Source organism: Mustela erminea, chromosome 19 (genome assembly GCF_009829155.1).
Source record: "Mustela erminea isolate mMusErm1 chromosome 19, mMusErm1.Pri, whole genome shotgun sequence".
Lineage (NCBI taxonomy): Eukaryota > Metazoa > Chordata > Mammalia > Carnivora > Mustelidae > Mustela > Mustela erminea.
The window spans coordinates 22,692,581-22,717,991 of record NC_045632.1 but is presented as its reverse complement, the minus strand read 5'-3'; the positions used below and the strand labels follow the sequence as shown (position 1 = coordinate 22,717,991).

Genomic DNA, 25,411 nt, shown 5'->3' with positions numbered 1-25,411 from the left:
CTGGACACTCACTGTTGCTCCTTAGGATCCTTCTCGAGGCTGGAAAGCGACTGGGGGAGGGCTTTCCTGTCCCAGCCACCAGCTGGGCCGTGCTTAAGGCAAAGTCTCCAGTGGACCTCGAGGTCCCAGGCTCCAGAGGGAGGGGGCGTAGCCTATGGCAGCCCTGCCCTCTGTGCCCAGCAGCCAGCCCAGCTCTCAGACAGGTGGGAGACAGAACCCACGTGCTCTCGACTCTCAGACTTCCGGCCCCTTCCATCTACCCCCTCGTCAGGCTCTGCTTCTTGAGGCCTCTCCAAATGTGGCTTTGCGTTACATGAGACTATTTTAGCTGATACATAGATTTAAAATTTTAACAGTTGGGTATTTTAAGACCTATTAGAAAAATATAACTAGCACAGCCTAGCTGTGAACTCGCAGATGTTATTGCTTAAGGTGAGGCTAAGTTTAAAAAAAAAAAAAAAAAAGTGAGTTGATTTAAAGTTAATTTAAAGAAAAGTGTTCCGTCAAATGCGGTCCAGGTGGCGGGAGTGATGGCAGAAGTGATGAAGGTGGCGTGTGGATGACTGCTGTGTGGGGGACAGCTGCCGGGGGCAGAGGGGGCAAGTGCACGCTCTACCCTGGGGCCGCCACTCTCCCCCCCCACTCCCCGCCCCCCTCCCCCAGGGCTGGGTCTCCGGGAGGCAGGTGCATGCCAGGCGCATCCTGGGTGCTTGTTTTATTGCTAGGAGCCCCGCCCACCCCTGGTGTTCTGTGCTGCTTGTGGGTGCACTTCTGCGTCTGGTCGGCAATGCAATTACTGGCACCGTGGGAGGTCTGCAGGTTCAAAGCTAGCAATGAGAAATGTAGTTCACCCCTTTCAGAAACGGGGGTTTGGTTGAGGTGACGACAGGGGTGTTTCATAAAAGGAAAACACCGTCAACCCAGAACAGACGAATAAGAACGCGGAGCCCAGCGCCCCTCCTTCTGCACAGAGACCCCCGAGCGGGGAGAGGCCTGAGCCTGGCTGCTTCTCTTCTGCTGTGGCTGCCCAGGACTCAGGTCCGGCGGGAAGGGGGCAGTCATCCAACAGTGCCACCAGAGTTTTCCCGAAGGTTCACGATGACAGCAACACTCATGTGGAGTAACTTGGGGCACATGTGAGGTCAAAGTAGAGGCCTCGTGTTGACTTGGGGGGCCTCAGGGGCATCCTTCCGGGTGCCTTGCTTGAGGCTGTGTTTTGTGTTTATGTGTCAGCGCTGTGGGTTGGGGTACTGTGAGAACGAGCTGCAGGGACGCGCGTGCTCCATGGCCAGCCCTGCCCTGCCCCGGGTTGCAGACTTGGAGAAGCCGTGTGGCCAGGGACTGAATGTGTCTTGCTGTGGGGGATGCTCAGAGGGGTTGTGAGGAGGATCAGGCCCCCCGCCTGGGGGGCTGCCTGCCCTGACTTTGCGGTGCTCATGCCTGGCCCCCTTTTCTGTGTGCAGACGGCTGGCTGGGGCTGGTTGATTCAGTATTTGAGACATCATGGGGAGGACTCCCGGGTGGATGAGCAGTAGGCAAGTAGGAAGACCGTGAACCCCACAACGTGGACAGGTACATAGGAGGACGTCCCGGTGGCCCAGAGATGGCCGAGCAGGGCAGAGGAAGGAGGAGATGGGGAGGAGGGCTGCGTGTGGGCAGCACGTAGCATTTCCTTTGTGAAAACTCAGGTTGTAACACTGTGAGTGCACACAGCAGGCGCTCAAGCAATGTATGTTAAACTGAACGGAATGGAACCAGAGTCTGGTTCCGGAGATGGACCCTAGCATCGTTATTTCAGAAGGCCTGAACGGCGTCCCTTTCCTGTCCCAGAGCCTGGCCTGGGACTGAACCCCAGCCGGTGCTTGTCCCTGGCCGTCCCCCAGGCTCTGGAACCAGCTCCCGTGGAGTCGGCAGCGGGGGGGCCCCCTGGAACTCCCCGAGACTCCCCACTCCTTTTATTAACTCGGTGTTGAGGGAGTCACCCACGCTGAGGAAGGAGGGGAATTAAAAATAATGGGGTGTGTGCATATCTGTGAAAGTGGAGATATAAAGGTAAACGCTACCATGAATGAGGGTATTATTTTCAACTCAGTGATTCCAGTTTTCTGTACGTTTAGGTCTTTTCTGAATCACTGGGCCACTCAGCCCCATGTCAGAAATTTATTTGTGCTAATCAAATTTTCAGCTACTCACTCTGTTGCAAGAAGTCTCCTCTAGCTAAATTTGTGTGTGTCAGGGTGTGTGTGTGTGTGTGTGTGTGTGTGTTTATTTTCATATATTTATAGATTAAAATCAGACTTTGACTTTCCATTGTTGTCTGTCTCTTAACTAACTTTAAAGCTTTTCCCCAAATCCTTACTGAGGCATCTTTCTAGAAAGAAACTCTCTGAGTGGGCTAGGCAGAAATTCAGACACACACACACACACATGCACACACACGATTCAGACTCACTGACAAACTGCAAGGGGAAAAAAAAATAATAATACCCAACCATCCAGAAACCCAGGAAAGAAACTTTCAGTTTTCACTTCCAAGTTTGGCAGCCTGGTGAACTTGAAAGGTTAGCTATGAATAAGCATAATCAGATCTTTCTTTTTGTCCATATTTAATTCAAATGAGACAGCTCCGTGTTGACTTCTAATCCAGAAAGGCCACCCACCATGGTGGCGCTCCCAGCCAATGAAGCCGGCTGGCGAAAGCTTTCTTAAATGGTGCTAATCAGCCCAGAGAGGCCTGCCCTCTATCCCCATCAGTATTCTATAATTCAGATGTGCTGATAACCTGAAATTGAATGTGTCAGGATGTAGGCCTGTGAAGGGAAGAGGGAACTCCGGGCTGGAGGAACCGGGTGGTTGGAAGACAAGGCCTGAGGGAGTGGGATTCACACCCTCCCTGCCTCTCCCCTGCGCCCCCCACCCCCGGCGTGTGTGTGTGTGTGTGTGTGTGTGTGTGTGTGTGTGCATGCGTGTGTGTGTGTTCGTGTTCGGGGGCCAGGGACGAAATGGGAGGTTTCCAGGTCTGAAATATTTATAGGACAGCTTTGGATTTTTGTATATGTGAAATGAATCCACAGACATTTTGGCTGCTAAGGGGTGAATGGTAATTTATGATTAATTTTTTTTAAGCCATGGCTATTTTCGAACCTCGCTCCCACTCTCTCCTGCAGGAGACAGACAGACACGCACACCCACCCCAGTCTGGTGAGCACGTCTCCCAGGAAAGTTTAACAAAAGAGTCGCTATTGTCACCGTCCCAGCCAGCAGCAGTGCAGCTGAGGGTCACTTGCGATTTCTATTTTAAACCTTGATTTTTGCAAAGTTTGTCTTTTGACTGTTCTCATTCTAATCAGGCTTAGTTAGGGGATCCGCTCCAAGCTCCACACCAGGCTGTGAGGACAGAGGAAGATAAACCAGAGGGATTAAATAAAAAGTTCTGGTCTGTCAATAGGCTTGTGTGTGTGCGTGCGCGTGAGTGTGTGTGTGTGTGTGTGAGAGAGAGAGAGAGAGAGAGACAGAGACAGAGACAGAGAGACAGACAAGTGCTGTTTATTGTAAGGTTGAGTGTTCTGAGTGTGGCTGTGTTTGACTTTCCCTGCAACTGGTTGTCTGTGCCTTCCTTGTCCCCTTGTGCCAGGACTGTGCGTCCGTCCCTCAGAGGCACGACTGCCCGCTCTAGCCCCGCAGCTCAGTCCAGCAGAAACATTCCCCCCAGTGCCCCGGTGCCGTCCGCCACGAGCCCCTGCCAGGTCCTATTCCCCTTTGACTTTACGTATTGATGTCTTGATCTGCGTGGCCGCCACTCTGTCGCTGATCATCTCTCCCCACCCCACCCCTGCCCCTCCCTGCCCCGCCCCGGCATGTGTCCAGACCCCACCTGTGGCTGGTTAGGATGAAGTTGCCCTGTGTGGTCCTCCCTGCTCATGGTACCTGCCATTGTCCTGGTTTGGAGACCTGGGCACGCATCTTATCTCTCCTGCCACGTTGTGAACCACTCTGGGGTGGATACAGTGCCAAGATGCCTTCGTACACTGAACCCCGCCACCCCCCATCCTTCCCAACTGCCTACGGAGGTGGGCAGGTGCTGGGAGATGAATGCAGGAAGAAGCCGAATTGCTTGGTAATGTGTTTCCCTGGGACTTGGGAGCCCCCCCGTTAGGGCTCCCATATTCAGAGGAGGGGCAGCGAGTGAGCAGAGAGAGTGAAGGCATCTGGGTTGTCTTTGTTTACCTTGTCCCCACCTGGTAAGGTGTCCTTACCTCTCCCTCCGTCCAGGCTGGTTGTGGGGAGCTCTGCCATTCAAGCGAGCACCCGTTTTCTTCCGCGGTGGCTGCTCTGTCAAAGGGTAAAGACGAGGTCCCCGTGTGTCGCTCCTCTTCCCTGCCCTCATCACCGTCAGGCTGATTGGCACCACATGGCATACCATCCAGGAGCACCAAGAAGCTTCCCCGCGGTTTGGACCCAGTGGTGGCTTCCCCAAGGGAATGCTTGGCATGTGTTTAATTATTCATCGGTGTTCTCGCCTGTATCTCCCTGCTCCTTGATTGTTTTGTCTTTCCCTAAAAGTATTTATTTGAAAGTCTGTGATCAAAGACTGAAAACAAAATAAAGCAGGATATTAAAATGACATTTTTTTTTAGGAGGTTGGAATGTCAAGATCATTTTTATTAGAAAAGTTTAGAAGACGGAGCCACAAATTATTTATGTAAACTTCATATATCCAGCATAATACTCCCAGCCGTGCTTCTGGTGAGCGATCTTGGCTGGAACACCTGGATTTAAAAAAACGTTCTACTCAAGGCAGGACAAGTTCATTTTAATTAAAATTAACGGATTTTTCTTGATCATATTTTAGCGCACACACACACACACACTCACACACATCTGTGTTCGGAATTGATAAAGAAAGAACTCTGGTTAAATAATCCACTTTTGTCTGACAACGGAATCCGTTATAGAGGTGCAAATATGCAGAAAGCTATTTGGAAATGCATCCTAGTAGTTGTCAGGTTTTATTATGCAGGAAGGTGTCATGTTTGTTACGAAGCTGAGTGCAGATGGCAGAGTGGAAGAAATGGATCACTAATTTTAACAATGATTAATGAACAGAGATAGAAAATGAATTACATTGGACTATCGGAGGCAAGAAATATTTTTGTGAAAATTTTGACTCATCTGCTGTGCTGTTCTCTGCAAATTATTTTCAGAAATTCTATATGTTGTCAACAGTTGACTGCATTTTCCATTACTGTCTATTTCTGTTCTTAAGTACTTTTGTGTTATTAGAGATACATAATTTCAAAATACCAATACATTCCTGATTACTTAGAGAAAATATATGTAACAGTGTGACTGTTCCATAGACGTCAGCCATAAAAGTCCTGTTTTATAATAATCTTTCATTCTTCCTCATTTTATCACTACATTAGGAATGTTTGATAAAAAGAAAGGGAGGGGGTGGGGACGCTTCTCGCACATGCAGAATAAAGAAAAAAAAAATAGAAGCGGAGGTAGCAATAAAAATGTGGTCTGGTGGCTGATGGTGGTCTTCAGCTGCCATCCACTCTGCCCTGCGTGTCTCTCCTCCGCCTGGCAGGGTGGGAGCAGGGACCCCCCCCCCTCTCTCCAGCATCATTCCTGTCCTCTGTGGGGATTGCCCCAGATAGACCGTGACACTCTTTCTGTCTGCATTCGGACACAGGAGAGAATCACCAGATCTTGAAGCTGTCCCAGAATTTTTTCCTCCAATAGACCCTTAACTCTAGTCCTATCTGCTCCAGTGGCCCTGGTACTGACAGCGAGTTTTTATGGGGCTTCCTGCGTGAGACTTGTTTTCTTCATCAGCCTCATCAGTAATCCTGTGTGTGTGTGTGTGTGTGTGAAATCTACAACCGAATACAGTTTATTTGGTTACAATCTCCGTTCTTCGTAGTAGGCACACTTATGTGATGTCTTATATGGAAAAATGGATGGTGATTTTTCCTTTCCCTTCTTTTCTTCCTTCCTTCCCCCTCCCCCCGCCCTTTCTTCTTTCCTTCTTTCCTTCTTCCTTCCTTCCTTCTTCCTTGTGTGTAGATATTAACCATCCCAGATATGTTGGCTTCAAGGTATCTCATTTTCCTGAGATTCTCTGCAATTGAGAAATGATCTACTAGGGTTTGGATCCTGTATTGCAATTGGTAGGCTCTTAACTTCGTTCCTCAGAAGCCCCTTTAGTGGTGACACGATGAAATTTCATGGCTAGCGTTTCAGGATCCCTCCCACATCAGGGGACCCAGGCACAGCTTGGCTACGCATCTGCAGACCCCTGTACCTGTCCACCACTCAGCCTGCCATGAGTCAATCCTTGGCTTGGAGGTTAATTTGTGTTAGACCCTTATAGTATAGACCCCGCACCGTTCTGGCAATTTCTCGGTCTTCCCACAAGAGGAATTCTCCCGAGAGGAGAGGACAGGGTGCTCGCTGACCCTCCCAGGAAGTGCTGGCCGCAGAGGGGTCTGGCTTTCACACGCGGCTAAGCTGCCTCCTGAGAGCTGCCTGGTGTCTGAGCAAATGGACGGTCTATAACGACTTCCTTCTCCTGCAAACGAGCTTTCCAAGTTTCCAACTTGACTGTTTTATTTATGCTCTTGACCTGTGAAAACAAGCAGGCTGTTTAAAAAGCAAAAAGTACTTGCCATGATTAGAGTACTTAGAGTTGAAATAAATTGCCGAATGAAGAGGACATTCCTCGTCGCTCCTGGAGAAAATGTCGCGGAGGTTTTGCTTCCTGAGGATAGTCTGTGGTTCGGTGCATTAGGACACCCCCATCTCTCTGGCCCCAGAGGGGGGCCCCAAGAAAGCATTCTTGTGACTTCCCCTTTTTCCTGGGTTTAGGTGGCAGAAAAATCCTAGCGAACATTTAAAACATGTTTGCGGATGGTTCTGAGTAGTTTGCATATAATTATGGTCCTGATGGGAAAACACTTTGGAAAAACAACTAGTGAAACAATGCAAGTCTTGCTCAGGTTACGTAGCATATGCTAAACACTGAGGAAACACACACAGTCTTTAGTGAACAAGGTAGGGAATGCCCCAGGGAGCCAATTTAGACTGTGACTTAAGGCGAGCGTGGCTTTTCGTGTCTCTCTCTTTTGGCAAGTGTATCGAGTGGCGGCAGTCTCTGGAATTCTCCCGAAGCTGGTCCGCCTGCCCGGGGTGGCCACTTTGCACAGCCCTGTCTGAGGCGGGGTGCCGGGAGCAGGGGCACATTGAGCCTCGTGACTCAGTGAGAGGCTCCGCATGTGCAGGGCCTGGTGGGGACAGTGGTCACTGGCGGGGTGCTCGGCTGGAGGCCACACTGGGGATAATTTAATGGGGTCAGACAAGGAGGAGGGTAAGCACAGGCAGGAAGGCAGAGGGAATCCTACAATTCATGTTCGGAGAGATCAGGAGGAATAAAAAATAAATTGTAGACGATCACGTAAGAGACGAGTTGACTCCTAAAGATAGAACTGTCTCTGTGATGCATAGTGGGGGCTGCTGTTGAGGCGGGAAGTCAGGTGGGGATGACCCTATAGGAATAATTCGAGGGTCCTTGGGGTGTGGACTTTTGGAGCTGAGCACCAGGAAACAGGTCGGCTTAACGTTCTTCCTTCAGGCAGGGACATCTGGTTCTTGAGCCCGTGCACGTTGATGTTTCTCAGTTGTGCTCATGGGAAGTTGGTGGCCCACTTCTCCTCAGGCAGACAAAGGTGTCGCTGGCCCATATCCGGTGGCGTGGCCTTCACGTGGCTGTCGTGGAGGCAGCTGGCTCCGCTTGGCTCTGGAGGGGATGTCCAAGGCGATCCTGGTTCTAGTCAGTTCTGGCTAGTTCACAGACTGTTCTGTTTCTTTTTCCACAGTTGTTACCAGCTTTTTTGGTTTCCATTTATAATTACCTTTGTATTGATCTGAGCGAACTAATCACATCAGACCTGAAGAGTCAAATGATTTGAAGATATCTATTTTAATGGAAGAATTCATCGATGCCAATAGATAGGTTCGCATACCCAACGCGCACACTCCTTTGGCCACACTTGTTGGCATTTCCAGGGCCTGCCTATTTGATCTGGGGACACCTAGGCGTGTAAGCACAAGACCCAACTGTTTACCGCTCTGCATGGATGCGGGTCTCTCGACGGGGGCTCTGAGAGTGTCTTGTAAGCCTCCCAACCCCAGAAATATATATTTAAGTTACCCTGAGTTGAGTAATTATAACAAAATTGCCTATAGCATGAGCTGGAGAATATTCAAGATGTCTGTCATCCTTCTATTACCTCAGGTAAATAACTGATTGACCTTTTTGGGGCTCTGATACTTTACTAATCAGAACCTGAAATCTGTATAACAACACTTCATTTACTTGATAGACAAAAGAACAATTGCACTTGAAGTAATGTGATTTCTAAATAGACACTGCCTGTCAAAAATAAATGCATTAGAAGTAAAATGTAGCTCAAGGAGACAATTAGCAAACAGAGGTGACACCGTAAACAGGTGCACCCATTATTCCCAAAGCTTGTGGCAATATATTCGCGTCTTTTGGAGTGATGGAAGATCATGTGACGGTTTGGTGAATTATCTCTCGGTATCATCTGACTGATGCAGCCGCTGCTGTTGCAGCAGAACATTTAAAAATGCATCTCACAAATTACATGGTAGCTGGGAAAAATGCAGGTTTTTTTTTTTTTTTTTTTTAAGAACAATGCTTTTCTAAAGCAATGCGCTAGCATACGTAATTTTTCATTTGAAAGGATGGAGACCGTTTCATTATGCTGGGTATACAGTCGGTTAGGGTTGTGCAAATTCATTACAATGTTTGTTAATGTATAAAACATTTTCCATCCTGGTTTTAGTGACATTGGATTTTTTTTTTTTTTATAATGTGCTGTTTCTGAAACATCTGCCATCCCTTGTTACCTGTGGGCAGAGAAGGGAGAATATACTCTTTCTAAGAATGTTTATAAGATCTTTACCAAAATGGAAAATCTTGGAAGATGAGAGGGAAAGGACTTTTTTTTTTTTTTTCCTTTTCTATCAGTTGTTAGGTTTGAATTTTCTGGAGTAGGAACTTGACCATGAGAAAACGGGGGGAGGGCATGCATTTGGCTGCTGAACAGGCCAGGCTTTCTGGGGACCTCTCTGTCTGGGGGCCTCGTTTGTATGCTCTCCAGTGGGTTCTGCCCTCAGAATGAATTTTCCTGAAGATTTTCCCTATTATATTTCATTTGTCATCTTTTCTTTTCTTTCTTTCTTTTCCTTCTTTCCTTCCTTCCTTCCTTCATTACTTCTTTCCTTCCTTGTTGTAGAGTAGGGGATGCTTGAGGGAGTCATGGTTCGCCCGTTACTGTTGCTTCTTGTTAAGAATCGCAGGAAGACAGTGTGAAATATTTTTACTTGACCTCTAAATCAGTCCACCCTTGACTCTTCCTGGCCTTCTCCAGAAGACATGGAGAGCCAAACTTAATATGGATTTAGAGATGACCAGTCAGGGGGACAGCAGCATTTTGATGGCACTGTATGCCCAGAGAGAAAAATGAAGACACCACCACGATCCCCGGAACATTCCCAGCCCCCACATTCCTGCTGGGGAGGAGGCTCATGTCCACTTCACACCCATGTCCCAGTACTCTCTGAGGCATTGGGGTTTCTCTGTTGGAGTCGGGAGAACCAAGGACGGGGCTTTGCGGGAATATCCAGCTGGAGGAGTGGAAATCGTTTGGGGAGGTCCTTTCCCTTGTCATGGAGGAGCTGTGCCCTGAGAAGCAGGTGCGGGCCTGCTGACCTGGACTGTGCTCTGGAGTCCCGTGGTAGGTCACTTTGTGAGATGAATCGGTAAGAACAACAAAGAACACGTGCACAGAAGGAAGGAAGGGGCTGAGTGGGGTCCCCAGCCATCGGGATCTCTGCCGAGTCCAAGCGCGCTTTTTGAAGAACAGCCCGCATAAACTCCCCGAGAGGTGTTTAGACATCGAGTCGTTGGAGAAATAGAGGCCAGAGGGCTTCCGCAGGAATCCTCGTCTCTAAACACTAGAAAGATTTCCTGATCTGCACGAGTGGAAATACTCTGGCTCAGGGAGAGAGGCTCACTAGGCTTCCAAGCTGCTCTTTCCCTGTTACCTGTGTTCTTTTTAAAGCAATAGGATTTTTTTTTTTTAGAGTAGTTTTAGAGATGTAGAAAAATTGAGTGTATCTCCCCACCTACATTTTCCCCTGTTATTAACGTTTATGTTAGCGCAGTACCTTAGTTCTAATTGATGGGCCTGCATTCCTACATTATTATTAACTAAAGTCCACTGTTTACATGGAAAGATCACTTTTGGTGTTGTATGTTCTGTGGGTCTGGGCAAACGTACAATGGCATGTACCCACCGCTCTCGTTTTGTACCAAATAGTTTCACTGTCCTAAAAATCCTCCATACCCCCCATTCATCCCTCCCTCCCCCTCGCCTCTTGGCAATCACAGATTTTTTTTTTTTTAACTGTCTCCTTTGTTTTGCCTCTTCTAGAATGTCACAGAATTGGAATCGCACAGGATGTAGTCTTTTAAGATTGGCTTCTTTCACTTAGTAATATGTATTTATGGTTCTGTCATGTCGTTTCATGGCTCGATGGTTCATTTCTTTCTGTTGTTGGGTACTATTTTGTTGTCCGGGGGTGCCACAGTTTATCCATTCTGTTACGGAGAGAAGTCTTGGTTGCTTCCATGTTTTGGCAATCATGAATAAAGCTGCTATAAACATCTGTGTGCAGGTTTTTGTGCGGATGTAAGTTTTCGCCTCTTCTGGGTAAATACCAAAGAGCACGATTGCTGGGTTGATGGGAAGAGTGTGTTTAGTTTTGTAAGGAACTGCCAAACCGTCTTCCGAGGTGGCTGTGCCATTTTGCATTCCCACCAGCCACAAACGAGAGTTCCTGTTGTTCCGTGTCTTTGCCAGCATTTGGGGTCTGTGTTTGGGATTTCAGTCATCTTAATAGGTGTGTCGCGGTGTCTCATTATTGCTTGCATTTGCATTCCCTTAAAGCCGCACGATGTCGAGCGCGAGCTTCTCCCGTGCTTACTTGCCATCTGTAGATCTCCCTTGATGAGACATCTAGACTTTGGGCCCTTTTTAATGGGGCTGTTTGTTTCTTATTGTTGAGTTTTAAGAGTTCTTTCTAGATTTTGGACACCGGTTCTTCATCAGATATGTTGTTAGCTAAGACTTCCTCCCACCATGTGCCTTATCCTTTCCTTCTCTTAATGCTCTCTCTTTGTAATATGTGTAGAACTCTCAGCCACCTCGGCCAGTGGCCTCTGTTCTCATATGGCCAAGTGGCACCTACTTATGTTTCAGATTTGAGGTTTTAGGACATGCGAAATCAGAGATGCACATGCAATGCATTCTCAGCTGTGTTTATAAAACTCACATATATATGCAAGCACACACACGTGCACACACAGAAGAATAGAAGAAATGTGCCAAAATATCAATGCATTCACACCAGCTGATTAGAACTATGGATTGTTGTTATTTTCTTTGTAATATCTCGTATGTTCTAGATTTTCTAGAAGGGAGCATATTATTACTTGAATAATCAGTTGTGTACAGGTAAAAGTAAATGCATTGAAAAAAAGCACCACCTGTGGAGGAGATCCCATAGTGATTCAGTTGAAACTTGGACAACTTTCCCTTTGACTTCAGAGATGATCTCCAGAACCCATATGTCGCAATATTGATGAGAATACAGTTTCTCTAACAACCTGCTTCAGAAAACAAGTGACTTTCTTTTTTTTTTTTTTAAGTTTATTTATTTATTTGACAGACAGAAATCACAAGCAGGCAGAGAGGCAGGCAGAGAGAGCAGAGGAAACAGGCTCCCTGCTGAGCAGAGAGCCCCATGTGGGGCTCAATCCCAGGACCCTGAATTCATGACCTGAGCCAAAGGCGGAGGCTTAACCCACTGAGCCACCCAGGCTCAAATGACTTTCGTATGGCTACATTTGGCTGTCAAAATGGCCCGCTGTTTTGCTGAGCCCTCACTGGGTGCTATACAAAATAAACACAGTGGAAGCCACTAATGCAAACCGCGCATACAGTTTTAAATTTCTAGTAGCCCCATTAAGAAGGGTTAAAAGGGAGCAGGTAAAATTGATTCTAAGACTCTATTTTTTAGTACATCCAGAATATTATCATGTCAACAGGTTAAAAAGTATCAAAACTATAAATGAAACATTTTACATTCTTCCAGATATGATGTGTGTTTTAATCCTGCAGATCATCTCAGTCTGCACTGGCACTTTGCAGGTGCTGAGTAAACACATGTGGTCAGTGCCTCTCAGATTGGACGGGGCAACTTTGTGTGGTGGCAGATAATCCAGCAGTTTGCCAGACGGTACCCAAACGGCAACAGTACCTGCAGTGAGTACAGATTAAAAAGAAAACAGGCGCTTTGTGCTTTCCAATTATTTTCCATTTCTTCTTCAAGATAAGCTACTTCGTAGACACTGTATGATTTGATGATGCTAGGAAGTTTTTTCTGTAGGGGGATAAATATTTTTAATTCGTGCATGGATACAGTATAGACTGAAGCATTTGCAGTTTGGGGATTTTTTTTCTTTTCTTTTTTCTTCTTTGCATTATTGCCTCTCTGGGGGCCAACGTCGTCTCAGATGTGCCAGCCTATGGAGTCTTGGGCTGATACGGGACCTGCATTGAGACAGGGTGAAACAGGGCCAGATTGGGCAAAGACATTGGGAGAGGCTGCCAGGCCTTGGGTCTCAGAGAAAATAGCCTCTGGGCAGGGTTGGGATACCCCTTCCGGACCTGTGCCCAGTGACACAGGTTTTGAGCCTTGTAGGAGACATGTGCATCTGGTCTGTGTTTCTTACCCTAAGAACACCGGCCTACAGGGTGGGTCAGAATTCCCCATTTCGGGATGAGCTGTGGGATCCCCTGTGCAGAGTCATGCTCCTGAGGACAGAGACAGGGGGGCTGTTGGGTGTCTCCGATCAGTGGCCCCGGGCAAGCACGCCTGCCCCAGAGACCAGGCTCTTCGAGGCTGTGTGGCGGGAGGTGTTGCTGGTGCTGGGAAACGCTGCATGCGTCACCGAATCAGGGATTCAGACGCTGGCTCCCCTCACTTACCTGCTCTTTACCTTGGGCCAGTTCCTGCATAGCGGGTACCTCAGTTTCCCATCCATCAATGACCGCGCTGGCAGCAGTGTCCTCCCTGGGTTGGAGCAATGTGGGTCAGGATGTAGGGCTCTGGTCGGCACGCAGTGAGGGCTTGGTAGATGGGAGCCGACGCTCTTCCTGAGTTCAGGAACGGTTAGGTCAGCGAACGGATCCCTTCAGAAGTGGGGCGTGTGTGTGTGTGTGTGTGTGTGTGTGTGTGCGCGCATAAACTCCGGCGGTTTCTTGAACTCCATGTCTTTAGTGGCTCGTGTCTTCCTGTCTCCATCCTGCACCCTCCGCTTGGTCTGAGACCGGCAGGAATCATTTTCCCTCTGCCTTCACTTTCCCTCTCTTCTTTTCTCCTTCTCAGGGCTGTTTTGACTATGAATTAATTGTAGGTTGGGGGACTTGCAAGCAAAAATCAAAGCCAATAAACTTCAAAAGGACAGGGGGGACCAGGGCCACCGGGGGAGTGCCAGGGCCCACTGTGTGTGTGTGTGTGGGGGGGACTCTTGTGGCTTTGGGGGAGGGTGGGGGGTGCTTTCCATGTGTCTTCAAAGGGGACACCAAGTGTTTCAGATTGTCGCTGAAAAACTCCGATGCAAAACTTGGGAAATCTGGGTGAGAGGCAACGGGTTCCAAAACAACTATTTCTCTCTTTGGCCAGCAAGCGTGAGCCCAGTGGAACGTAGAGTTAAACTTGGAATTTCTTGGCAAGGGTTAATAATCAATGTAGATCTCCTAACAAAGGAGATGCTGCCTTATTATACTGGGAAAGTTTTTTTTCTTAACTGTCAGTGAAGCAGTACTAATTATTACTCCAGTGTAAATGAGGTCATTTCCTATTAAGAGAACAAAATGCTTAGCCTCGCCTTGCCAATTCATACCAACTATTTTTCACACATACTCAGCTTTTTAGTTTTTTTTTTAATTTTGATAAAATCCATTCATTTGTATTAGAAAAGTGTAAACCATCGCAATAATAGTTGCCCATGATTACCCAGATGAGCTTTTGTAATGTGTGGGTTGTTTGAATACCATGTGTTAGCTATGGAACAATTAGGCAGCTGAATGGATCTTTAAAACAATCAGATACTTTTATCTCACTGAAAAAATACATTCCTTGGATGTGTACTGTTAAACCGTAAATTCCGGGCAACATTAAACTCACGTCACAAGAAGAACTTTCGGATATATGTTGATCAAGGACAAAAAGACATCCAAATATCGTGTCTTCGTGTTTTCATTTTTTTTTTATGCAAGCAAAAAGATTTAAGGAATATTGTAGCAAACAAAGGGTAATTGTTTTAGCCCAGATGTTGCTTTTGCACAACAAGCAGGTTACAATGTTCCCACAGAGCTGATGAGCCCAATCAGGGAAATGATTAAAAATTGATTTTGTCCCTGTAATTACAGTATGTAAACTACTTAGCTTGGATTGCAAAGGAAGTGATTTTCTAATTACGTATATACTCTGGTGTCTAATGATTGGTTTTTTGAAGTAATGAAGAGAGAGCACTAACGACTCCTTGGTGTTCTGTTGTTTAAGAAAGACCATCTTTAGAGTAAGCAGCAACAGACAAAGAGTTTAAATTGAATTTTCAACACTGTTAATGTGCACATGGATTTGTTTATTAAAGAGACAGGGAAGTAATTTGATTGGCTCTGAGCATCTTGGCTTTTTTTCATGCTAAAGCATGTAAAAATACATGCACCGGGGCACAGGCTGACGGGAAGAAGCCTCCCCGCTCTGTTTTCATCATCGCAGCGCCTGGGCTGATACCGCGGGGTCTCAGGTTCCTGTGAGCATCTGATATCTGTGAATCCTGAAAGCGTTTAGATCGAACAGGTATCAGATAGCTCCTGCATCAAAGTTACCTTTGTTTTAAAATGAAAGAAGAGGCTTCTCTTGGATGCATGTCTGGGCAGCCCAACGCACTCTGTGTTAGAATATTTGTAGCATCCCATGTGACAGATAGCCTGCATCCTATGACGCGGGGCTCTGCGATGGGGTGACAGCTGGCACCCCCCTATATGTCTGTGCCACACGCGCAGCACACACGCCCACCCCAGGGCTAGCCCAGTGTCTGCAGGTCTGGCTGTAGTGGGTCAGTGCTGGGAGCCGGGGGGCGTGCTGATGGGGATGGAGGAGAGAACTCGCAGAATCCCGAGTGCTCCTTCTCTGTTTCGAGACACTTTGTGGCTGATGAGTCACAGCCCCTCAAGCCCTTCTTCTGGCATATGTTAGAAGGGGAGACCGTTCCTCAGCAGGCACGACCTGCCCTCCAGGAAGGGGACAGTGGTTGCAAGGTGACCCTGAGAGTTTGGTGAAGCCAAGGGATCAGGAGACGCATGCCTTTGGGAAGACTTGTTTGTTACTCACAGTTCCTAAGAGGAGGGGGGTGCCCCAGGCCGTGAGGGACTGCTCCGGGAAGTAGCAGGACTAGTCTGGAGACAGGGAGCCAGGGGAAAATGTAAACATGATCCATTATGGTCCTGAAGGAAGGGCTTGGCAGGGAGGGTGGCCAGAGGTGGGACTGGCTCGTTTGGATCATTTCAGTAGGCTCTAGGCTAGAGGGACTCTCTCTGGTTGTCTGATATCTGACCCCGGGGTGATTAGGGCAGGAGACAGTCACCCAGTGTGGGAGTGCCTGGTAAAGGAGGGGGAGGTTGAGGCGTGGGCTGTGGTCAGTGGGTTTGCCTGTGAGAGCTGTGCTCCCAGAAGGGTCATTTGCTCTCTTTAGGGATTGGCTAATCCTGGGAGGGGCAGTCCCTGCAGGGCTGGTCCGGCCCCTGCAGTAAGGTCCCAGATGTCAAGGCATCAGAAACACATGCTTACTGCACAGGAGCCCTTGGCGAGGGCTGGTTTGGGAGTGGGTGACCGTGTCATCAGAGTCCCTGGCCGTGATGAGCATCGGATGATGCCAGGTCCCTCTTCTTCCTGGTGTCTACTCAGCAAGTCTCTTTGGCTCTCTATGAAATGCATCCTGAATCGACTTGCTTCCCGCCATCATCGTGGCTCCCACCCCACATCAAGCCAGCACCGTCTCTCACCTGGACAACCGTGGCAGCCTCCTCACTGGTCTGATAGGGAGCTCCACTGCCAGCCCTTCTGGTCTGTTTCCCCACAGCAGCCAGCGTGGTCCTTATTCTAATGTAAATCACATCATGTTATTCCTTTGCTCAAAACCTGTCAATGGCTCAGAATAAAACCCCAAATTCGTACCATGTCTGAGAAGAAATGCCAGCCCTCTCCCATTTCCTTCCTACCATCCATGTTGTCCTGGGCGCATGGAACATCTTGCTGCTCCTGGCATACACTATCTCCTTCCTACCCCAGGGCCTTTGCACCAACTGTTTGTTTTGCTTATAGAGTTCTTCCCCAGATTTTCACTGTGCTCATTCTCTCAATTTATCCAGGATTTTTTGCTTGTTTGTTTGTTTTTTTGTTGGTTGTCACTGGTGAGAGTGGTCTCTCTCTGGTCATCTTATCACAAACCATCTCTGTCCACGTCTGTCATTTTCCCAGGCTTTATTTTCTTCTTCGAGCCTATTATTCACTAACATTATATTTTGTTTTTATTCATCTTTCGTTGGAAGCTGCTCACTAAAATAGAAGTTCCCCACAGACAGGAGTCTGGCACCCAGGAGGCACTTGGCAGGTGACGGCTAAATGAGACCAAGTCCCTGAGCCTCTTCCTCAGGGAGCACTTCTCACCTGGACTCCTTTCCTGTTGGGAACAACAGCTCTGTTACTTGGGGCCAATGTCCTCCCTTAGAGTTCTGAGAGGAGGAGAGAGAGAATCACTCAGTGCTCGGGAATGGAACGTGCAAGTCCATTTTGGCTGTTGGCAGGGTCCCTGTCCCCTAGTGGGCCTGGAGGGTGTTGAGCATGGGGCTTTAGGAGAGGCACTGGAACTGGGCAGGGAAGTTGTGGCCCCACGGTAGTGCAGGCTGGGGAACAGGCTGGAGCCCCTCTTCTGGGCTTCCCTCCAGGACAGCAGGACTGTGAGGCACTGTCCTGGAAGGGCTGAAGTGATATCTCCAGAGAGCTCCACTTACAAGTCCCGCTGGCCACACCCTTCTCCCACGGAGCGCTGAGGGAGTCCAGCTGGCTCTCTCGCCGCTGCAGAATCCTTTCCTGATGCTTTCCTGGAAGGAAAGCAGTTTATCTGGCTCCCATCTGCCCCAGACTGCCCAGAGCCCTCAGCGGACTGCAGGACTCCTGCCACAGGGCCTCCGAGTGAGCCCTGGGAGGGCCAGTCCTCGGTCTGTCCCGGAAGGCGCTGTGCTCCAGGGGCCACACTGTAACAGAGCACCGACCTGGGGAGGGGAATTGAACCAGCTTTCCCTTCTTTTCTTCCATCCTCCCTTGCTGGCCCTTCGTGCCATAGGAGCCGGAACCTTCCCTTCTCTCTTCTCTCCTCCACCCGCCCCAGCTGAGCTCCAGCCCTCTGCCAGAGATGAGGGACTCGGAGGTGAATGGACACAGCCTTTCCCCCGTGAGCTGGCAAGAGACACAGGGACCACCCTCTGCATGGCATCTGGTGCTTGGCAGGACCTTGGCAAATGGTCACTTGTTGCCAGGATGGCCTTCCAGCCGCCATGGTGTTGAGTGAGAGACAGGTGTGTGATGACCAAGGGAAGGCCACATGTTGGTCTAGAGGAAGGGTCTTTGCGTCGAACTTGGGGCTTATTTCCAAGGGCCCCGGTCGTGGCAGGGTTGCTACGTCTCTGCTCCTGTCTTGACTTGCCAGGCGCCCTCCCTTTCAGCACCCATGGGAGGGTGCTGGGAGACTGGGAGACTGGGCTTCTACCCCGTGAAGGTTATCAGAGCTTCTGCGTCTCCCCTGGGAGGACTTGGGAAGGAGGAGAGGGCCCCCATCCCTTGGTGAGGGGTCCATGCAGCTCTCTCCTTCTAGCCTTGGCTCAGCGAACAGGCTGGGCCCTTGAGTGGGCACTGCTTGGCCTGTAGAACTCGTAGGGTTGGGGCCGCAGTGCCAGCCCACCACGGGCCAGGCCAGAGCTGCCCGCCACCTCCCACTTTCTTCTGTTGTCTGTGCCCCCCCGTCTTCCTGTCCTCCCCACTTCTCTTCAAAGTCTTTCTATCAGAGCTTGCCACCCCCTCCCTTCCCTTGGGTTGCTCGAAGGGGCCTTGGGAATGCCCCAGGTTCTAACAGACCCAGCCCCCCCAACACCCTATCCTCTCTCCCCCTTTTCAAAGTTGCTGCCCCCCCCGCCCCTGCATTTTTCTTAGAACCCGCATTCCTCACATGTCAGGGTCTCTGAACCTTTACCCGCCCCCACCTCCACCTCTGTGCCCACCGAGGCCCTGCTCACTGAACGAGCAGGCGTGAGCTCCCTTTCGGGTGCCGCCGGCCAAGGGTGGCCCCAGGTGTTTGACAGGACAGGCAGGGGTTATCCATGTACAGCAGGGGGGGATTTCAGGCCCCGAAACCTGCCCGTGGAGGTGATTCTTTTGGTGACATGGCTGCTCCCCACCTTGGCCTTGGCTCGTGCCGTGCTTTTTGCTGCCTTTGTGATCTGCCCCTTCCCGCCTTTCCTCAGATCTGGTGGTAGCTACACCCCACTGGGCTTGTGGGCACTGTCTCCTGGGTGGCCCACTCCACCAGCCCCTCAGCGGGGGTCCACGTGGGAGGCAGGGGCGAGGGGAGGCCTCCCGTCAGGGACCTGTTTCTGGTTATGTCACCGCGTTTTCTCTAAATGGAAGTTCCTACTTGCACCAAGACTGCTCTTTCTTTCACTGAGTGAGACAGACTTACTGGGCTGGGGTTTTCCTTCCTCCCCACCCCACATCGAGAGCATCAGTGGTCTGGTGTGCTCCCCTTTGCCCGCCTGCGGTGGCCATAATGACATGGGACAGTGGGTGTCACCTCTAGATGGTTCAGAAAGATCCCAGTGGCACTAAGTCAATTTTCTTTCTTGAGATTCCAGTATGGCCTCTGAGCAAGGGCTCTGCCGCTATCTCAGCAGGAAGCTTGTGGGGCTCACCTGGCCTGGCCGAGGCAGGCCAGCCACCTTTGGACACCGCCCCCCCCACCCCGCCCATCATTCGGGAGAGCCCTCCCAAGGGCTCAGCTCCCCGTGCAGCCGCGGAGCTTGCACAGGGGCCACGACTGTTTCAGGGCATAGGAGCTCCCATCACGGCCCCCAAAGGCAGATGGCCAGCATGTGATCAATGGTGGGAAGCCTGGGGTCAAGTGGATGTGGGACACCCCAGGTGAAGTCTCCTGTGTCCTTCCCATTCCTGGCATCCAGAAAACATCTTATGTGAACAGCCCCTGGAGAATGGTCCTAGAATTTTGCAAACCATAAGGCTGAGTCTCCCCCCCACCCCGCCTCTCGCAATCCCCTCCCTAAAAATTGTCTTGTGAGCAAAGCAAGTAAGTCTTCACAGAGCCCTTTGGGTGCTGGGACCCGCTGTGCCCATCCCTGGGACAGACCAGAGAAAGCACAGCGTCAAGCATTTGTTTCTCTCTGTCTCTCTCGATTTTAACTTTGAATGATACAGAAAAAAAAACAAATTGCAGAAGCTAATCTGTCTGAGGAGAGGCAAGGAGGGGGTGAGAGAAACTTGTGATCTCTTACCTTGTTGTAGATGGTTGAGGTGTCTGTCCACTTCCGCTTTGTGTCTCGAGGTAGGCAGGTAGAAATTAGTTTATAGACAGCAGTGTCCCTGTGACACTTTGAGGACATTCTTTCCACACTCAGTCAGCCAACACCTTTTTGGTTGCCAGAAATCCGTGTTGGAGTTGGATGGACTGTGGGATGCCCGTGGCTTCATGTGCAGATTTTGTCATCGTGGGCTAGGGCTGCCACCACGGGTTCCCCGAGTGTGTCTTCTGGTTTCCCATTCATAGACACGCCCCTGAGTCCCTACTGGAATTCCGCTTCTGTGATGCCCGAATGTACAACTTCGGCGTCAGCCAAATGTAACTTCTCAAGAAGGAACTTTTGCCGTCCTGTAACATCCTTCTATGATTGGATTCCGAATTGCACTGGACTGGGAGAGGCTGGACCCAGGGAGTGGACTGGAGATCGCAGGCTGAGGCTTGGCTTGGCCCCTGTGGGCAGGCATCTTGGCATCCCCACCAGGCCCCCCATCCTGTCCGAGCGTGTCATAGTGGAGGAGCTCCTCTTGCGAGGCTTTCTTCAGTAATGAGACAGGAGAAAGTTGAATGCCTAACTGGTCCTTTTCTGGATCTTGGTACGGGAGTGGGGACAGATGCTACACAAAGCCCCAGAGCCTGGGTCAGTGACTGGTTCTGGTTCGGACACAGTGAATGCCGCCTTGGGCATGGAGTGCCTGTTTGGAACACAGGATCACCTGTGGTCCATTGAAATTTGGGTGGAATTGTGGTCTCCTGAAGGGAGCTCCTTAAATCAGAGAGAAAAAGAACCCCTCAGTTCTCAACCTTTAGAATTTAAAAGGGAGAGAGAGAGAGAGAGAGGAGAGAGCAAGCCAGCCTTTATTTGCTTATTTGCTTGCTTCTTCTGTCCCATCTGGACAAGAAATGGTTAGATGCCCCGCCCCCTTCTCTTTTTGCAGGTGGCAATTTCCCATTAAAAGGAGCTGAGCAAATTGGGTTTATTGCGGCAAGGGTCACATAGTTCCCATTTTTAAATTGCTCAATGAATTGGGGCAGTGGGGCTATTAAATATTGTTAGACTCTCAACTAGCCCGGCAAATGGTTACCTTGGACGAATGCTGTTTACCTGTCTTGTTGACGTCGATATGTCCAACACGGAGACTTGCTAACACGTCCTATTTTTGCAGTTCCGGCCCACCACGGCTTTAAGAATACCCTTCAGCCAGGAGGGAGCTCCGTTGCTTTAAGACTTGCCTGGTAAGGAACATCGTTCTGTAGTTCGTTGAAGTGGTGTCTGTCTGTGAGTGTGTGGGCTGTCCAGGCTGCCCTTGCTGGGCTGGAGCCCCCTGCGCTGGGTGAGAGTTCTCCCAGATGCTTCCTTCTCCCCCAGCCTGGACTGAGATGGGTTGTGGAGAAGCTTCTGGATTCAAGGGTCCCTGGGATGGAGTGCGGCTCCCAGGGCTTCTAGGTGGGCTGAATGTATGGTGTCAAGACATGTTCCGGAAGTCTCAGCACAGGGTCCCAGAAGGGGCAAAGCCCCCTAAGGGTGACTTCTTTCTCTCTGTGTGACATCCCTACGAGTGGCTGTCCACCAGCTGGCAGGTGGAACAGGAGCTGGTGAGGCTGTGGCACCACCTGTGGCCCATCGCCCCATCACCCACGGGGTGGCTCCGTGGCCTGGCCTCGTCTCAGAGGAAACTTGTCCCAGAGCAGCTTCATGTTTGTCATCTCAAACTCAAGATCCCAGACTCAGTGATGGAGGGTTTTCCTGGCCTCAAAGCTGCTAAAAACTTACAGCACAAACGAAGGGGCAGGTGCCTGTGTCTGATGCCCGCAGCCTCCTCATCCGAGCTCCCCGAGATCTATCTCTGTAAACTCAGCCTCAGATCTCATTAGCCAAGCCCACCTCCCCCTGACCATGGGCCTCAGAGGTCACTACACAACCTCGGAAATTGATAGCGGAATTATGCACTCAGAAATTAATTTTACGTTGTACTGAATATATCTTTTTTTTTTTTATTGTGACTTTATCTTGTTGAGAAAGTGCTTACTTCTGATTTTGTGGATATTACTGACCATGGATTACTTTTATTTTGGTTTTTACACAACAGTTATATTAGAAATTTGCTGTTTTATTCTTACCTTCTTAGTAAAAATCCTTTTATCACACAATGGGTAATTTATATCCATTACCAGGCCTTTCAATCCTTTTCAGTGGGGCTGTCAGCGCCGTTGGCACAGTAATGATTAATGTGATCTAATAATAGCGTGCCATTATATTACCTTAGTAAAACATGTACCAACATCCTATTCGGATCTACCAAATTCATAGCTTCCTATAATATTTTTGTTGAAAGACAGGATTACTATTTTTCAAAGCTGATTTTTTCCCCTTTAACATATTTAATGAAATTCACAATTCTCTGCCTTGGTAATCCGGGCATGTGATTGGGTTCGGTGGGTGAATGTGACATCTGTAAGTCGTGTTGTGATTTGTCAGGGAGAGGTAGGACAGTCTCAGAGACCCGCCACCGGCCGATCCTGGGTTGTTTTGCCTTGAAGGAAAGAAATTGCTGGGTTTCCAGTCTCTTCTGACACGTAATAAGGAAGGTGTGTTTTAGATCAAAAGGCAAAAAAGTAATTTGACTCGAAGAGTCCTTTCTTCCTCTCCTGTTTTCTCTTCTCTCCTGTCGCCTGCTTTGGTCTGCTGGTGAATAAGAGGGTAACAGAGCCCGTGGAAGCAGCTTCAAGCTGTTTTTTTTTGTTTTTTTTTTTTTCTGGGGTTGCCTCCAGCCTCCATCTCCAGCTCAGCCTCTCTGGATCTGAGGCCGGGTTGTTTGGCCTCGGCACTGACATTGCGCCGGGTAACTTCGCTACGGGGGTCCTCCTGTGCACGGTCAGACGTTCAGCAGTGTCCTTGGCCTTCTTCCACTCAGATCCCAACTGTATACCCAGCTCCCCGAAGCTGAGACCACCAAAAATATCTCCTGAAATGACCAGCCATCCCCTGGGGGCCACAATCATCCACGGGTCCGATGTGATAGGAACACAAGAAGATGGGTTTGGGGGGTGAGGGGATCTCTCTCCAGCTGGAGCTCCCATTGAGCTTTGGGGTCCTTCTTTGGGACATCTTTGGTTTTGGCAGGGAAGATGTGGGGATGAGGGTTACACACTGCATCCTTTTCCTGGCAGAAACCCAGGCTTCTTCCTTCTTTCTCCTCCCTCCTCTGTCCCAGAGCCTGGCCCCAGCAAGGGTCTGAATCTTAGCTTCTTCCACTTAAATCCCATTATAATCACGACCGTGATTGATAACATTCCACCTTTTCAAAGGGCCTTAAAATCTGTGTCAACCAAGGATGACATTATTGGAGTGCAGGCGAGATGTATTCAAACAATTACACACTCAAATCGAAATGGGAAGGTTTGTCCTTCTATTCTGATGCCTTTGTGACGTGGCTTTCACCAGCGCTTTGGCCCCGCAGCCCCCAAAAGCTTCAGTGGGAAAATGCATGGGGAGGAACAGGTTTTGCCCTTGATTCCACTCAGCTCTGAAAGATTTTGAATATTTGGGCTTCTTAGAACTAGAGGGTAGGGGGGGAAGGAGAGGTTGTTGAGCACAGGAGAGAGAGAGTGAGAGAGATCCTTGCTTTTGATTCAGAACAAAAATTACTGCTGCAACATTGGCTCGAAATATGCAATCAACTGAAATCAGGAAAAGTATTTTGAATACAAAATTTATATTGAAATACTTGAATCTTGATACGTGTGCACCCACATACATGTATATATTTAAATCAAGGAAGAGCAGGCGAAAAATAAAGCTTTTGTCATAAAAATATTGCTTGTAGTATTTGCCCTCAAATGATTTCTGCCACATTGGAATACATTTTTGTACGGTTAGCATTTCCATAGAAGACACTCTTGTTTGCAACAGATTCTTGATGATAACAACAAATGAGGAAATGGCTCTGATTTACCTTTGTTTTAGGAGGATTTTAAATACCTTGTGATGTTTGGTGTAGGAAGCATTTTGGTGACCCACCCCTACTTTACTGGTTTCTGGTCTGTCTCTCTCACTGCAGCATAAACCGGGTAAGAGTGGGGCCTTGTGTATGTTCTTCAGTGTTGGCTTTCCATGTTCCTGAAATGGTCTCTGGTACATAGTAGGTTCTCAGTAATACTGATGACTGGCAGGATGGATTGGTGGGTGGATGGATGAGTGGATTGATAGATGAATGGAGGGATGGATGGATGGATAGATGGGTTGACAGTTGGTTGGAGGGATGGATGGATGGATGGATGGGTTGATAGATGGGTTGATAGATGGTTGGAGGGATGGATGGATGGATGGAGGGATGGATGGATGGATAGATGGTTGGAGGGATGGATGGATGGATGGATGGATAGATGGGTTGATAGATGGTTGGAGGGATGGATGGATGGATGAATGGATGGATGGATAGATGGTTGGAGGGATGGATGGATGGATGGATAGATGGGTGGATAGATGGTTGGAGGGATGGATGGATGGATGGATGGATGGATGGATGGATAGATGTTTGGAGGGATGGATGGATGGATGGATGGTTGGATAGATGGGTTGATAGATGGTCGGAGGGATGGATGGATGGATAGATGGTTGGATGGATGGATGGATGGATAGATGGGTTGATAGATGGTTGGAGGGATGGATGGATGGATGGATGGATAGATGGTTGGATGGATGGATGGATGGATAGATGGGTTGATAGATGGTTGGAGGGAGGGATGGATGGATGGATGGATGGATGGATGGTTGGATGGATGGATGGATGGATAGATGGGTTGATAGATGGTTGGAGGGAGGGATGGATGGATGGATGGATAGATGGGTTGATAAGATGGGTGGATTGATAGATGGATGGAGGGATGGGCGGTTGGAAAAACGGTTGGATGGGTGGATGGGTGGATGGATTGTTGGGTAAGTGGCTGGGGAAATGGATAGAGTTCTATCTCAAACCTGAATCAGATCTTAGAATAGTAAGCCTAGCAGTCCAAATGAAATCCCACTTTTTACCATCTCTTCACCCCTTGCCCTCTTAAACAATTTTTTTTTTTTTACATCTAAATGGTCAGTTGTACAAAGACCTTCTTATTCTTCTTTTTAATCCAGTTTTTAAAATAGAAAAATATGTTTAGGACTGTGCCAGGCAATCTCTGTAAGCCGAAACCACATGGGTGCCTTGTTGTATAAACATCTTTAGATGTCCACAAGGACACATACAGAGAAGACTGAGACTGAACACCTGGAGGCAGAGCAGGAGAAGGTGACCCCTTTCAATGTGGTACATGGACAAGGAGTTTATGAGGCTCAGACTTTCTGTCCAGATGACTAGCTGTCTGTGTCCTGGACAAGACTCTAATTTATATTTCCTGTTCTTCTAGACGCTCTCATGTGTCCTCTGCAGAGTCTCCATGCCTGATCTCTGTGGGACTGGGCAGTGCCTGGCCATGTGGGGTCAGCCATCGTGAGGAGACAGACTGAGGCCGGGTGGTGGGGCTCCCAAGGCCTGGCACAGCAGACATTATCTGCTGGAAACGTATTCCCAGTGATGAGGGTAAAAGTCATCACCCGCTTGACTTGTA

The 25,411-nt window shown here is 49.0% G+C and overlaps 1 protein-coding gene across 8 annotated transcripts in view; it reads left to right on the top strand.

The window, feature by feature from the left end:
- The window catches only part of ZNF536 (zinc finger protein 536), a 422,501-nt gene that overhangs the window by 31,018 nt on the left and 366,072 nt on the right, over positions 1 to 25,411 (top strand). For 6 of the 8 annotated variants that reach the window (XM_032325334.1, XM_032325329.1, XM_032325330.1 and 3 more), the window contains exon 2: positions 20,974 to 21,043. The exons of the other annotated variants lie outside the window; for them this stretch is intronic. The gene's annotated coding sequence lies outside the window, so the exon portion shown is untranslated. The remainder of the gene's footprint in view (positions 1 to 20,973; positions 21,044 to 25,411) is intronic. 8 annotated transcript variants of the gene reach the window in all.